The sequence below is a fragment of the Nerophis ophidion genome, linkage group LG06 (genome assembly GCF_033978795.1).
Source record: "Nerophis ophidion isolate RoL-2023_Sa linkage group LG06, RoL_Noph_v1.0, whole genome shotgun sequence".
NCBI classification, from domain to species: domain Eukaryota; kingdom Metazoa; phylum Chordata; class Actinopteri; order Syngnathiformes; family Syngnathidae; genus Nerophis; species Nerophis ophidion.
Window position 1 is genome coordinate 27,820,795 of NC_084616.1, and position 13,543 is coordinate 27,834,337.

Sequence of the window (13,543 nt, forward strand, 5' to 3'; positions counted from 1 at the left end):
GCTCTGTTCCATCACACAGATATAGATATATAGATAGTATATATTTTAGGATAACTGTAAGCGTGTTGTCCCGATACCAATATTATGGTACCGGTACCAAAATTATTTTGATACTTTTCTAAATGAAGGGGACCACAAAATATTGCATTATTGGCTGTATTTTAACAAACCATCTAAGGGTACATTAAACATATGTTTTGTATTGCAAGTTTGTCCTTAAATAAAATAGCGAACATACTAATTTAGTCTGTTGACATATGCAGTAACATATTGAATCATTTTCCATTGTGACGGACCGGTACTTTTCAGAGGCAGTATCATATATATATATATATATATATATATATATATATATATATATATATATATATATCAGTGACGTCTGGTGAGGTTCATGGCTGGTGAGGCACTGACTTCATCACAGTCAGAGTTCCAAACATATAAACCCTAAAGAGTATCTTATTCACCATTTGATTGGCAGCAGTTAACGGGTTATGTTTAAAAGCTCATACCAGCATTCTTTACACATACAAACTGTAGCACACAAAAAAGCACATTTAATAAAAACAAACGTTATTATGGCCTTACCTTTACTTATAAATGAAGCGCCGCTCCTTCTGAACAAAAGCATCGATAACTTGTTCATAGAAGTCTTCCTTATCTTTCTTCAGTTTTAAAAGTTTCTCTGCCTCAATGGAGATCACTGTCTGAGGCAAACCTTTTAGCTCCGGCGTTGGTCTTCCTTTAATTATTACCTCCTGCTTCGATAGAAAGTCTAGTTTAGAAAACTGTTTTATTTTAGATTTTAGTATGTAATCCTCCATGTTAAAAGTCCAGAGGAGAGGAAAAAATAAACGATCGCTGCCGCTGCGCTTTACTTGCTAATTTTAGCTTGTTGTCACTTATTCTGCAGCCGAGTAATCGCAAGAATGATCCCTGGGAACACTAGCGCCCTCTATCACCATGAGGCAGGAGAACAGGTGCATCACACAGTGCGTCTTCGCAGCCGTTTTATGATTGCCCAGCACAAGAAATGCGTTGTTGACAAAATACACTTTACATTATATGCCTCAGCTAACTAAACTATGGAAATGTATAATATAATTCATATAGCAATTCGGTCTCACTGCACAGCAGCCAGCAGTTAGCCGAGTCATTGCGCAATCCATGGTGAGGCTCAACTGGCTGCTGACTCACCGCAAGTCTCTTCTCAGTATTTGAACAGCAAATCTGAAAATTCAGCGATTTTGACTGCACGTCACTTATATATATAAATATATATATATATATATATATATATATATATATATATATATATATATATATACTCCATCCTATGTTGCTGATTGTATTGTACCATATGTCCCGGCCGGTAATCTGCATTCTCAGATCTCCGGCTTATTAGTGATTTGCAGAGCCCCCCAAAAAATCTTCGGCCTTTAGAACATTTTCTGTACGGGCTCCAGTACTCTGGAATGCCCTCCTGGTAACAGGTTAAGATACCTCAGTAGAAGCGTTTAAGTCCCTTTGAAGTTTGTGCCTTGTGGGTTCTCTCGGCCCGACATAGTGGATGCTGAGCCCGGCTGTCATGTTTGAAAAGTATTTTATTAATTTGGTGATCGTGCCTCATGGTTCTTAGGTTCTCCCTCCTGTGTGTCAGTGGCTGCTTTCTCCCGTCTCTCCCCCTCATGGTCTCCGACGCTGCTATTAAAGAGACAGGTGATTAGATAACTCGTTCCAGCCTAGATATCTCCTCACCTGTCAGTTACTTCATAGCCGGCTCCTGCACACACTCTGCCTACAGGGGACGTGTGGACCATGCCCCTTCCACAGTCCCATCTTAAAACTTATTTATGCACCCTTGTCTTTAAATATTACCGTTTTTAGACCAGGTGATCTGTCCCTTCTCTTTTCTGCTCTGCCCCCCTCTCCTGCGTGGAGGTGATCAGGTGGCCACTGATCTGTTGTCACGAAAGACGCGCTAGCTGTTACAAGTCGGGACCTCTGTGGTCCCCTTCAAGGTTTCTCATTGTCATCATTGGGTTGAGTTTTTTCTTGCAAGGATGTGGGATGTCTTTGTGGTTTGTGCAGCCCTTTGAGGCATTTGTGATTAAGGGCTGTGTCAATAAACTTTGATTGATGGGTGAATTGATATATAGACAGGTCTGTTAGAAGTCAATAAGAGGCCTTTCCAAATCAACTTCAATTAAGCTGTCGGAACACCTCAAGGATGATTCGTTGAAACAGTATGCAACTGCATGTGGTTTCTTAGTTGTTTATGTTTAATACAATTTTGAAAATCTCTAAAAGAAAAACATTTTCACATTGTCATTATATGGTATTGTGTGTAATATTTTGAGGACAAATATGAATTTATTCCGTTTCGGAATAGGGCTGTCACTTAAAAAAATGTGGAAAAAGTGAAGCACTGTGAACACTTTCCGGATGCACTGTTCGTCATCCCACATGATCCTTTGGACTCTTTTATTAGTTTCCTGTATTTTGTATTATTTGCTGTCTAGCACTTGTTTTTCATTTCACTTCCTGTCTGCCTTTATTTCTAATTCATTTTACCTTCACACCAGCCCCATGGTTGTGATTAAACTTACCTTCTTGTACCAGCCCTGTCCTTTGGACCTTTTTTGTTTTCTACCTCATGCTTCCTGTGCCTGATCCTTTTTTTCCCCCCCGTGCACTGCCCTGCTGCACTACTTTTGTGTTGCCTGCTGCCTCCGCATTGTGGGGTGTGTTTAATCATATTAGATGCTTTGCAATGTGTATGTGTAAGTTTATTTTTACTCTTCCACAAGACCAGGCGTGAATCTAAATCTCCCCCAATAAAATCAGCGTTGCTGATATTCGATCTCATTTGAACAAAAAAAGTAAACGGTGCTACAGGCGAGTTCATCCTGTTGTTGTCAGAAAAAAATGTCTGGTGTTGTTGCCCATAGAGAATCGTAGACCATGTGGTGTTTCACTGGAAAGGGGAAAATAAACATTTGGTATTTGATGACGCATCGGCAGAGCACCTCACATTGCATCTGTCTGAAAAGGCTTGTCCATTTCTTCACTCGTGAGGCCGTCAAAGAGGATTAGTGCAGACAAAGTGGCACAGAGCCATCGGTGAGGTTCAAACATGCCCGACTCACTGATGTTCTGTCGAAAGGGTCGACTCAAAGCGACATAGAAATGTATGCTAGTTTAAATCCATGCACCAGTGAAGAAGCAAATCCATTCTAAATGTGATGCAACTCTATTCAACAAATCATTCTGTGAGTTTACAATTGTTCTTTAAAGCAAAAGTTATCACTTTTGTGGACTTGGCCAAAAGTACAGGTAACATACAAAATGTAAATAAAGGCTTTATTTCACACTTCTCCTGTAATCCAACATAAAGAGCCCGGTTTTTTTTATGACCCAAAATAAAAGATAATGAGGCACCGGTGACTTGTAAGAAACGCTTCATCATTTTTGCTCTCTGTGCCGCAGAAATAAAACTCTATTTATGGTAGCCTAATGCGAGTAATCCGTGCGAGGGGCAAACACACACAGTTGACGACAGCGTGGGCTCGGGATTCAAAATGATGACGAGAAAGGGAACTTGGCATTTATTGTTGCAAAGAAAATGACATTAAGCTTCCACTCGCACGAGACGCAATTTAATATCCCGCCGCTTTCCAACAATAGCAGACAGCGGGAGCTTCTATTCTGCAGCTTTTTCTTCACGTAGGCATTTATTCAATCTGTGATGTGTTTGTTGGTAAAAGTTATTCCAGGCAACATATGGTGGTCAGACGGCAATGTTTCCTCAACATCCATCCATCCATTTCTACCGCTTATTCCCTTTTGGGGTCGCTGGCGCCTATCTCAGCTACATTTGGGCGGAAGGCGGGGTACACCCTGGACAAGTCGCCACCTCATCGCAGGGGCCGTTTCCTCAACAATATCAGCCTTTTTTTTTGACACTTTCAGTGGTCTGAAGATTCATGATACGAAGGTCCTGGGTTCGATTCTGGGCTATGGATCTTTCTGTGTGGAGTTTGCATGTTCTCCCCGTGACTGTGTGGGTTCTCTCAGGGTACGGCGTAGCGCAGTGGGGAGAGTGGCCGTGCGTAACTTGAGGGTCCCTGGTTCAATCCCCACCTAGTACCAACCTCGTCAAGTCCGTTGTGTCCTGAGCAAGACACTTCACCCTTGCTCCTGATGGGTGCTGGTTAGCGCCTTGCATGGCAGCTCCCTCCATCAGTGTGTGAATGTGTGTGTGAATGGGTAAATGTGGAAGTAGTGTCAAAGCGATTTGAGTACCTTGAAGGTAGAAAAGCGCTATACAAGTACAACCCTTTTATCATTTACTCCGGCTTCCTCCCACCTCCAAAGACATGCACTTGGGGATAGGTTGATTTGCAATACTAAAATACTTTAGTTTAGTCTTTATTTGAAGGGACAATGCAGATAAACATTAAGCTCAAAGACAGATATGTTCTGTACCAGATTATAGCTAAATAAATTAACCTCTGCATTTGACCCCTTGGAAGGTGAGGGGAGCAGTAAGCAGCAGCGGTGGTCACGCTCGAGAATCATTTTGGTGATTTAACCCACAATTCCAACCCTTGATGCTGAATGCAAGCAGGGAGGTAAGGGGTTCCATTTTCATAGTCTTTGGTATGACTTGGCCGGGGTTTGAACTCACAACCTACCGAACTCAGGGCGGACACTCTAACCACAAGGCCACTGAGCAGGTTATATATCTTTCTATCCATCTTTTTCTGGATAAAAAAAAAACATTCTTTTCAACCGACATCTAATTGTTCAGGTGGGTCAATTCTGCCCTTCCACCTTGCCACTCACAACTCCCCTCGGGGCTGTGTGCTGAGCACCCTCCTGTACGCCCTGTAGACTTAAAATACTTAAAAGAGAGTGTTCTTGCCAATGGTTTGCTATTGGTGGTGAAGATGGGTGGGGTAGGTGGAGCGCTGGAACGTCACTGGCAGATCACTTTGGTCTTGTTGATGTTGACTTACAACCACATCCCTCTGTAGGCCGCTAAAGTCCAACCCTTCATCACCGTGGTAGGGACGGTGGCACTGTGATGAAGTCAGAGCTATGCCATCTGGAACTTTGGTTCTTGGTAGGGCCACCCTTTGGTGGACAGGTACCATCAGTTTTGGGACCGCAACCCAACTCACAGGGATGTAAGTTGGGTTAGACGTTAACCCTCAGGAACCAGCGGGTCATTTAGCCTCTGCGTCTGTGGTAAATCTGCGGCAAACAAGGTGAGGCACCTTCGCAAATGGAGTGAGGATAACTACGTTGCTTTTGCGCATGTACATCCGCCATTCCATCGCGTCTGATGGCCGCAACCTTTCTTCGACGCCGTATGCAACTGCTGAGCTTTGGTGCTCTCGCTGTCGGGGGTTAACCTGCACTCCCGCAGGTCCTAATGAATCGCTACGGTCTACAAGGAGGACTTTAAGCAGACAATCTTTGGGAGTCCCGTGCAGAGGTCCGAATCACTCATCAACAACGACAGCAGCAGCAATGATGGTCTGAAGGTGGTCAGAGGAAAGTGCTACTGCACATTAGACAGCTTGGTGGTAGCCTACAGCCTCCTGATATTGAAGAGGTTGCCATGCCTGCTGAAATCCACCATTATACCAGTCTTGTGCTCCAGCTCCTTATCATTTTATAGCTGCTGGATGACTTAAGGGGCCTATTTAAACACATTGAATTATTGCTTTTCGTGTCTGCTCGTGTCTTTTTAATGATGTTTGTTTTTTCATTTAGAATATACATCAACATATCTGCAATGTAAAACAAAACTTCTTGAAAATGTTACATAGGTTTTATTTTACAAACCTTTTTTTAAGCCATTTTCTGACCGTTTCTTCAGGATGCGCCGTTTTGTTGGCGGTCTTTTTGTGTGCCTCCACTTCCCTGCGTCTTCTCCCCATCAGCCATGTGGTATTTCTTTAGCGCTTCCATATGGAGTCAACTGACAGATATAATTTAGAACTATACGCTACTTTGTAATAGAAATGGCAACAGTGCAGGATGCATGTGCATCCTGAACTTATTGACTAAAACATCAAGCTATAATGGCGGACTCACGCAAAGCTCTTTGGGTAAAACTTTACCATATAGGGAGCTATTTGCTGACGTCACATATTGGAAAAACATCACAAATTGGGGAAATTTCCAAACAGCTTGTTTGGGGGAAGTACTATAAGGCAAGATTTTAGTTTTTATAAATATCTCTGCCATGTCTCCATGGTTTTATTTTACAATTTCAGGATTTATGCAGATCCCAAATAGACAAAAACAGGTACCAATAGGTAAGAAAAATTGTTTTGCATACCATAATATGTCCCCTTTATAATATAATATATAAGAACAACTGGTTATAAGATTATTTTAATCCATATTATTAATCCACTTTGTATTGAATTTGCACTTTTAGCGTTAGGGTTGGCGCTTATGATAACAATATCACTAATACTTTTTGAATGGGTATTTGTTGGATTTTATGGGCGGGATAGTGGAGCTCCCGTTGGCTCCGCTGTATGCAGACTTTTATTTACTGTTATTTAATATTTAGAATGCATTTAAAAAATCCCTCCGTCATCTTGTGTTTCATAATGATCGTGAACAAAATTCCAAAGAAAGTGCAGTTCCCCTTTAAAAGTGAGCTTTGAAGAATTTTAAAGGGGGTGTAGGTCGTCTTTGACTTTTGTAATTTCACTCAAGCAACCTTATTATTCAACTTTGACAGCCACATTTATTTTATTGAAACATGTGTGACGCTTTTTTTGTTTTTATAACTTGGGAAATCTTCAAACTTTTCAAAACCCAAGGGTAAACATCCTTACTTATCCTATTTGCTGGAGAAAAAACTAAATGCTCCAACTTACAGCTTCAATGCCTGTAGTTAACTTGCATTTGTTAGCAGAGTTCCACGTTTTACTTTAAAAAGTGTAGCTAAATCAACTTTTTTTTTTTTTTTTATACATTTTTTTAACATAGTTACACTCTGAAATGGCGGGTGTATACGTAGTGTGTGTTTTTCTCACTAGAGGAGGATTAGAGCTGGTTATATGATTATTTTAATCCATATTATTAATCCACTTTATATAAAATTAGCATTTTTGAAACTTTTTGTAAAACAAAAAACTATGGGGTTTTATCTAGATATGCTCTAGATATGTTAATCCCATTGTGGAGGGGGGCGTGGCCTGCGGGCTTGCCGCAGAATGGGGTGTGCCAGGACCAGCCTCGGAGACAGCGACAGGTGAGTATTATTATCTAATCACCTGACGCCTTTATTAGCAGCAGCAGGTTTGAGACACGCGGTTGGAGTTGTGAGCTGGAGAGAGAGCGAGAGACACAAGCCTAAAACAAACTGCTGAAGAGCAATCCAGACCGTTGTGGCAAAAATAAAAAGACTGTATTCAAACTGTCTACCGGGCTCACGGAAGATCTTTCAGACTCTGGAGAACCCTCACGGCAAAGAGACATTTACACCCATCTTTAAAAACTTAAAAACCTAAATGAGGTTTTAACCAAATCCATGGAATAATTTGTATTTTGTTGCATGTAAACAGACCAAGTGTGCCTTAATAGTGCGGGGATGTTGGGCTTTTAGTGGAATGTATGGCTCTTCAGGAATCTTTTCTATGAGGGCCCAGAATTTGGTGCTAGAAAATACTGTGATAGAGTAATTTTAATGTCGGTTTCATTTATTTCGTTATTTTCATTTTCAATGCCAAAACTAAACCAGCAGTGATCTGACTCCTGAGTGTCAGAATGAAAGGATAAACTTAAGAATACTTGATCTGCCACACTAGATAATACAAACCCGTTTCCATATGAGTTGGGAAATTGTGTTAGATGTAAATATAAACGAAATACAATGATTTGCAAATCCTTTTCAACCCATATTCAATTGAATACACTACAAAGACAATATATTTGATGTTCAGACTCATAAACTTTATTTATTTTTTTGCAAATAATAATTAACTTGGAATTTCATGGCTGCAACATGTGCCAAAGTAGTTGGGAAAGGGCATGTTCACCACTGTGTTACATCACCTTTTCTTTTAACAACACTCAATAAACGTTTGGGAACTGAGGAAACTAATGGTTGAAGCTTTGAAAGTAGAATTATTTCCCATTCTTGTTTTATGTAGAGCTTCAGTCGTTCAACAGTCTGGGGTCTCCGCTGTCGTATTTAATGCTTCATAATGCGCCACACATTTTCGATGGGAGACAGGTCTGGACTGCAGGTGGGCCAGGAAAGTACCCGCACTCTTTTTCTATGAATCCACACTGTTGTAACACGTGCTGAATGTGGCTTGGCATTGTCTTGCTGAAATAAGCAGGGGCGTCCATGAAAAAAACAGCGCTTAAATGGCCGCATATGTTGTTCCAAAACCTGTATGTACCTTTCAGCATTAATGGTGCCTTCACAGATGTGTAAGTTACCCATGCCTTGGGCACTAATGCACCCCCATACCATTACAGATGCTGGCTTTTGAACTTTGCGTCGATAACAGTCTGGATGGTTCGCTTCCCCTTTGGTCCGGATGACACGATGTCGAATATTTCCCCCAAAAATTTGATATGTGGACTCGTCAGACCACAGAACACTTTTCCACTCTGCATCAGTCCATCTTAGATGATCTCGGGCCCAGAGATGCCTGCGGCGTTTCTGGATATTGTTGATAAATGGTTTTGGCTTTGTATAGTAGAGCTTTAACTTGCACTTACATATGTAGCGACAAACTGTATTTAGTAACATTGTTTTTCTGAAGTGTACCTGAGCCCATGTGGTGATATCCTTTAGAGATTGATGTCGGTTTTTGATACAGTGCCGTTTGAAGGATCGAAGGTCACTGTCATTCAATGTTGGTTTCCGGCCATGCTGCTGAGGTGGAGTGATTCCTCCAGATTATTTGAACCTTTTGATGATATTATGGACCGTAGATGTTGAAATCCCTAAATTTCTTGCATATGCACTTTGAGAAACATTGTTCTTAAACTGTTTTGACTATTTGCTCACGCAGTTGTGGACAAAGGGGTGTACCTCGCCCAATCCTTTCTTGTGAAAGACTGAGCATTTTTTGGGAAGCTGTTTTTATACCCAATCATGGCACCCACCTGTTCCCAATTAGCCTGCACACTTGTGGGATGTTCCAAATAAGTGTTTGATGAGCATCCCTCAACTTTATCAGTATTTATTGCCACCTTTCCCATCTTCTTTGTCACGTGTTGCTGGCATCAAATTCTAAAGTTAATGATTATTTGCAAAAAAAAAAAAGGTTAACACTTTGAACTTCAAATATGTTGTCTTTGTAGCATATTCAACTGAATATGGGTTGAAAAGGATGTGCAAATCATTGTATTCCATTTATATTTACATCGAACACAATTTCCCAACTCATATGGAAACAGGGTTTTTAAAAGCAAGAACCCTCAGTTCAAGGAAGCAGGAGAGAAACCATCTTACTTATTGAGCTTTTCTTTTTTTTTTTTAATGACTTTTGTAACACTGGAGTCCAATTCAGCTGTGATGCTGCAAAAGGAGATTTCTCCAGGCGAGTGTGGAACCTTTTAATGACACAAGGTTGTCTTGTGTGCGGCACTTCTTCCTCCTTATTTCCATGTTAGTGCCGACCGCTGTGGCTGAGGTCTGGAGGCCTTCGGGCAAACCCACAGCCTTGACTCGGGATGCAAACCAAAAAAAAAAGTTTGCAGTTCTTAACAGCCACCGCTCCCCTGTGGCACTGGCATGGCGAGCGCCGAGAGATCCTGCTGGGCCTGCGGCTTTGTCGGCATGCGGCCCCGGTCGTGCGGAATGGGGTGAAAGTGGAGAAGGTTCTGAGCTCTGAGCCTTGGCAGGGAGAAGAAAGCGAGTGCAGAGCTGTGATACGTGTCCCTGCCTTTGACCATCTGGAAGGGAACATCAAGCTCGCTGCAAGGCTCGGTATAGCGCCGGAGTCTGCTTTGCACTGACTCACACTTCTCAACATGCATCCATCTTGTGTTTATCTTGCCGGAGCAGCTGTTGGAGCGTCGGCTCAAGTGCAATATTTCAGTCACAATGAAAACAAAGCCTGGAACAACAAGTGGCTGACATGTATTCATCTCTCTGCCTTCGTTATGACAATTTGGAGCATTTTCTAAAAAACGAGATAGTTGTCCCACATCAAAGGGAAACATGATGTTTTTGAAAGAAGCACATTACTGAAAGTAACTGGGGTCTTAGGTCACATGTGTAGTGCTGTAACAATACCAATATTTTGGTACCGGTATTGGTACTAAAATCATTTCGATACTTTTCGGTACTTTTCGAAATAAAGGGGACCACAAAAAAATTGCATTATTGACTTTATTTTAACAAAAAAATCTTAGAGTACATTAAACATATGTTTTTTTTATTGCATTTAAGTCCTAAATAAAATAGTAAACATACAAGAGAACTTGTCTTTCATTAGTAAGTAAACAAACAAAGGTTCCTAATTAGTCTGCTGACATATGAAGTAACATTTTGTGTCATTTATCATTCTATTATTTTGTCAACATTATTAAGGACAAGTGGCAGAAAATTTATTATTAATCTACTTGGTCATTTACTGTTAATATCTGCTAACTTTCTCTTTTAACATGTTCTATCTACACTTCTGTTAAAATGTAATAATCACTTATTCTTCTGTTGTTTGATACTTTACATTAGTTTTGAATGATACCACACATTTGGGTATGTATCCGATACCAAGTAGTTGCAGGATCACACATTGGTCATATTCAAAGTCCTCATTTGTCCAGGGGACATATTTCTTGAGTTTAAAAACATAATATAAATTAAATAAAACGAAAGAAGATGTTATGATGGCAAAAAATATCGACGTAATCATAGTAGTATCGACTACATATGTTCCTGTACTTTGTATCATTACAGTGGATGTTAGGTGTAGATCCACCAATGGCGTTTGTTTACATTTTGACGCCGGTGAGCTACGGTGTGTAGTGAAGCATGTTTGGCTATTCCTCGTCCTGCAGGGATGATACTTGTAAGAAACTTACCTTATTTGTTGCCTTGAAGACCAGGATTAGTGATTTAGAAGTAGCTAAAACACTGCCGACGGCGAATGGATGTTAGCCGCTAGCTAGCTAGCCATGTCTTAAAGGCCTACTGAAACCCACTACTACCCACCACGCAGTCTGATAGTTTATATATCAATTATGAAATATTAACATTGCAACACATGCCAATACGGCCTCTTTAGTTTACTAAATAACAATTTAAAATTTCCCGGGAGTTTCGTCTTGAAAACGTCGTGTAATGATGACGTGTTTGCAAGACGTCACGGGTTTTGAGGAAGTATGAGCGCTGCGCACACACAGAGCTAAAAGTCGTCTGCTTTAACGGCATAATTATACAGTACTTTGGAGATCTGTGTTGCTGAATCTTTTGCAATTTCTTCAATTAATATTGGAGAAGTCACAGTAGAAAGATGGAGTTGGGAAGCTTTAGCCTTTAGCCACACAAACACACGGTGATTCCTTGTTTAAAACTCCCGGAGGTGAAACTTTACTATGGATCAGAGCGCGGTCAAGCCAACATGGATCTCGACCACTTGTCAACCGTCAGGTTTCGGTGAGAAAATTGTGGTAAAAAGTCGCTTCTTACCGGAGAAAAGCTGAGCTTGAGCCGTCCATAGCTGCCGTCTACTCCCCTGAGACACTGGCGTCAAGACACCCGTGGAGACACACCTCCGACTATCAGTTAGTATTTAACACACTAAAACACTAGCAACACAATAGAAAGATAAGGGATTTCCTAGAATTATCCTACTAAATGTCTCTAAAAACATCGGAATCCGTCCCAATGCAATCGCGTTGTTTTTTTTTTTCTAGTCGGTCGCTATCAATATCCTCAAACACGAATCTTTCATCCTCGCTCAAATTAATGGGGAAATTGTCGTTTTCTCGGTCTGAATAGCACTTTTTGTTGGAGTCTCCCATTAAAATCAAAGTGAATATGTGAGGAGCCCCCACACTTGCGACTTCCGGTAGAGGCAGGGCTTTTCTCTTAGTACCGAAAGTTGCGAACTTTATCGTGGATGTTCTCTACTTAATCCTTTCAGCAAAAATATGGCAATATCGCGAAATGATCAAGTATGACACATAGAATGGACCTGCTATCCCCGTTTAAATAAGAACATCTCATTTCAGTAGACCTTTAAAGCACCTCTTCCTGAGGGTGTTTTAGTGTTATAATTTCAACTTTATCGTTAGTTTTTAAGTCAAAATGCGTCCGTTCTCCCTGTTCCGTCTACACACTGTCTGCTTGTAAGTACTCCGTGATTTTGCACTGGCGAACATGCTTCCGTGCTCGTAAACCAGCAATGTCACAACATGACTTCTATGTGGGCGCGTGGGTGGTGTGGGTATGTTTCAGAGAGGGTATAGTACCGAAAATGATTCATTAGTATCGCGGTACTATATTAATACCGGTATACTGTACAACCCTACATCTGTGCCAATATGAGTTTGTTAGCATCATGTCTGTATCTTGTCTAAGGAGGTCACATATTTTTCAATAAGTTCTCACAATAGTTTATTGGCCAAAATGTCGCCTTGATGCTACAATTTACGCAGTTTAAAAGCCTTACTTGTTGATCTGGACCCCAAGTTGCAGAGAGCTACAGGTAAAAATGCCACAGAATTAGTGCCGAGGGAAGAGCACAAAAAGCCACACAATACAGGAAGCATAGAAGAAGCCATCCAGCACATTTACTCACAATACAAAATGATAATGGCATAAGAAGCCTCCTCAGTGACAATAAGGGACACCTGTGTCATCTCATTGCCAATTAGGAAACAGGTGAGGAAAACGGCATTCGGACCACCTGTGTCGTCTCATTGCCAATTAGGAAACAGGTGAGAAAAACGGCATTCGGACCATAGGATAAGAGGCGAGCAACAGGAAGTGGAAAAAAAAATAAGCGCGGCAGACAGAACATAATGCAAAATACATCAAACTAATTGATAAGTCTAAACTGGGAGATTATGAAATGACAGCATGGTAGGGTTACTAACCGTCCCTTGAAAAACGGAATCGTCCTGTTTTTAGGAATAAAAGTCCCGTATTGAGCCTAAAAGTGTTGGTTTTGAAATGTCAATGGAATAAATGAATGACAGGGCACTTAATATGCTACATGCACTAAAAGGTCAAATATTTGAGAATGTATTTCCAATGTATTCATATTCAAAACTTAAAGTACCAATGATTGTAACACACACTTGGTGTGGCGAAATTATTCTCTGCATTTGACCCATCACCCTTGATCACCCCCTGGGAGGTGAGGGGAGCAGTGAGCATTTTTGGTGATTTAACCCCCAACTACAACACTTGATGCTGAGTGCCAAGCAGGGAGGTAATGGATCCCTTTTTTATAGTCTTTGGTATGACTTAATTCACAACCTACCGATGTCAGGGCGGACAGCCACTCCATTAAATTCATCCATGATTCAACTCAGG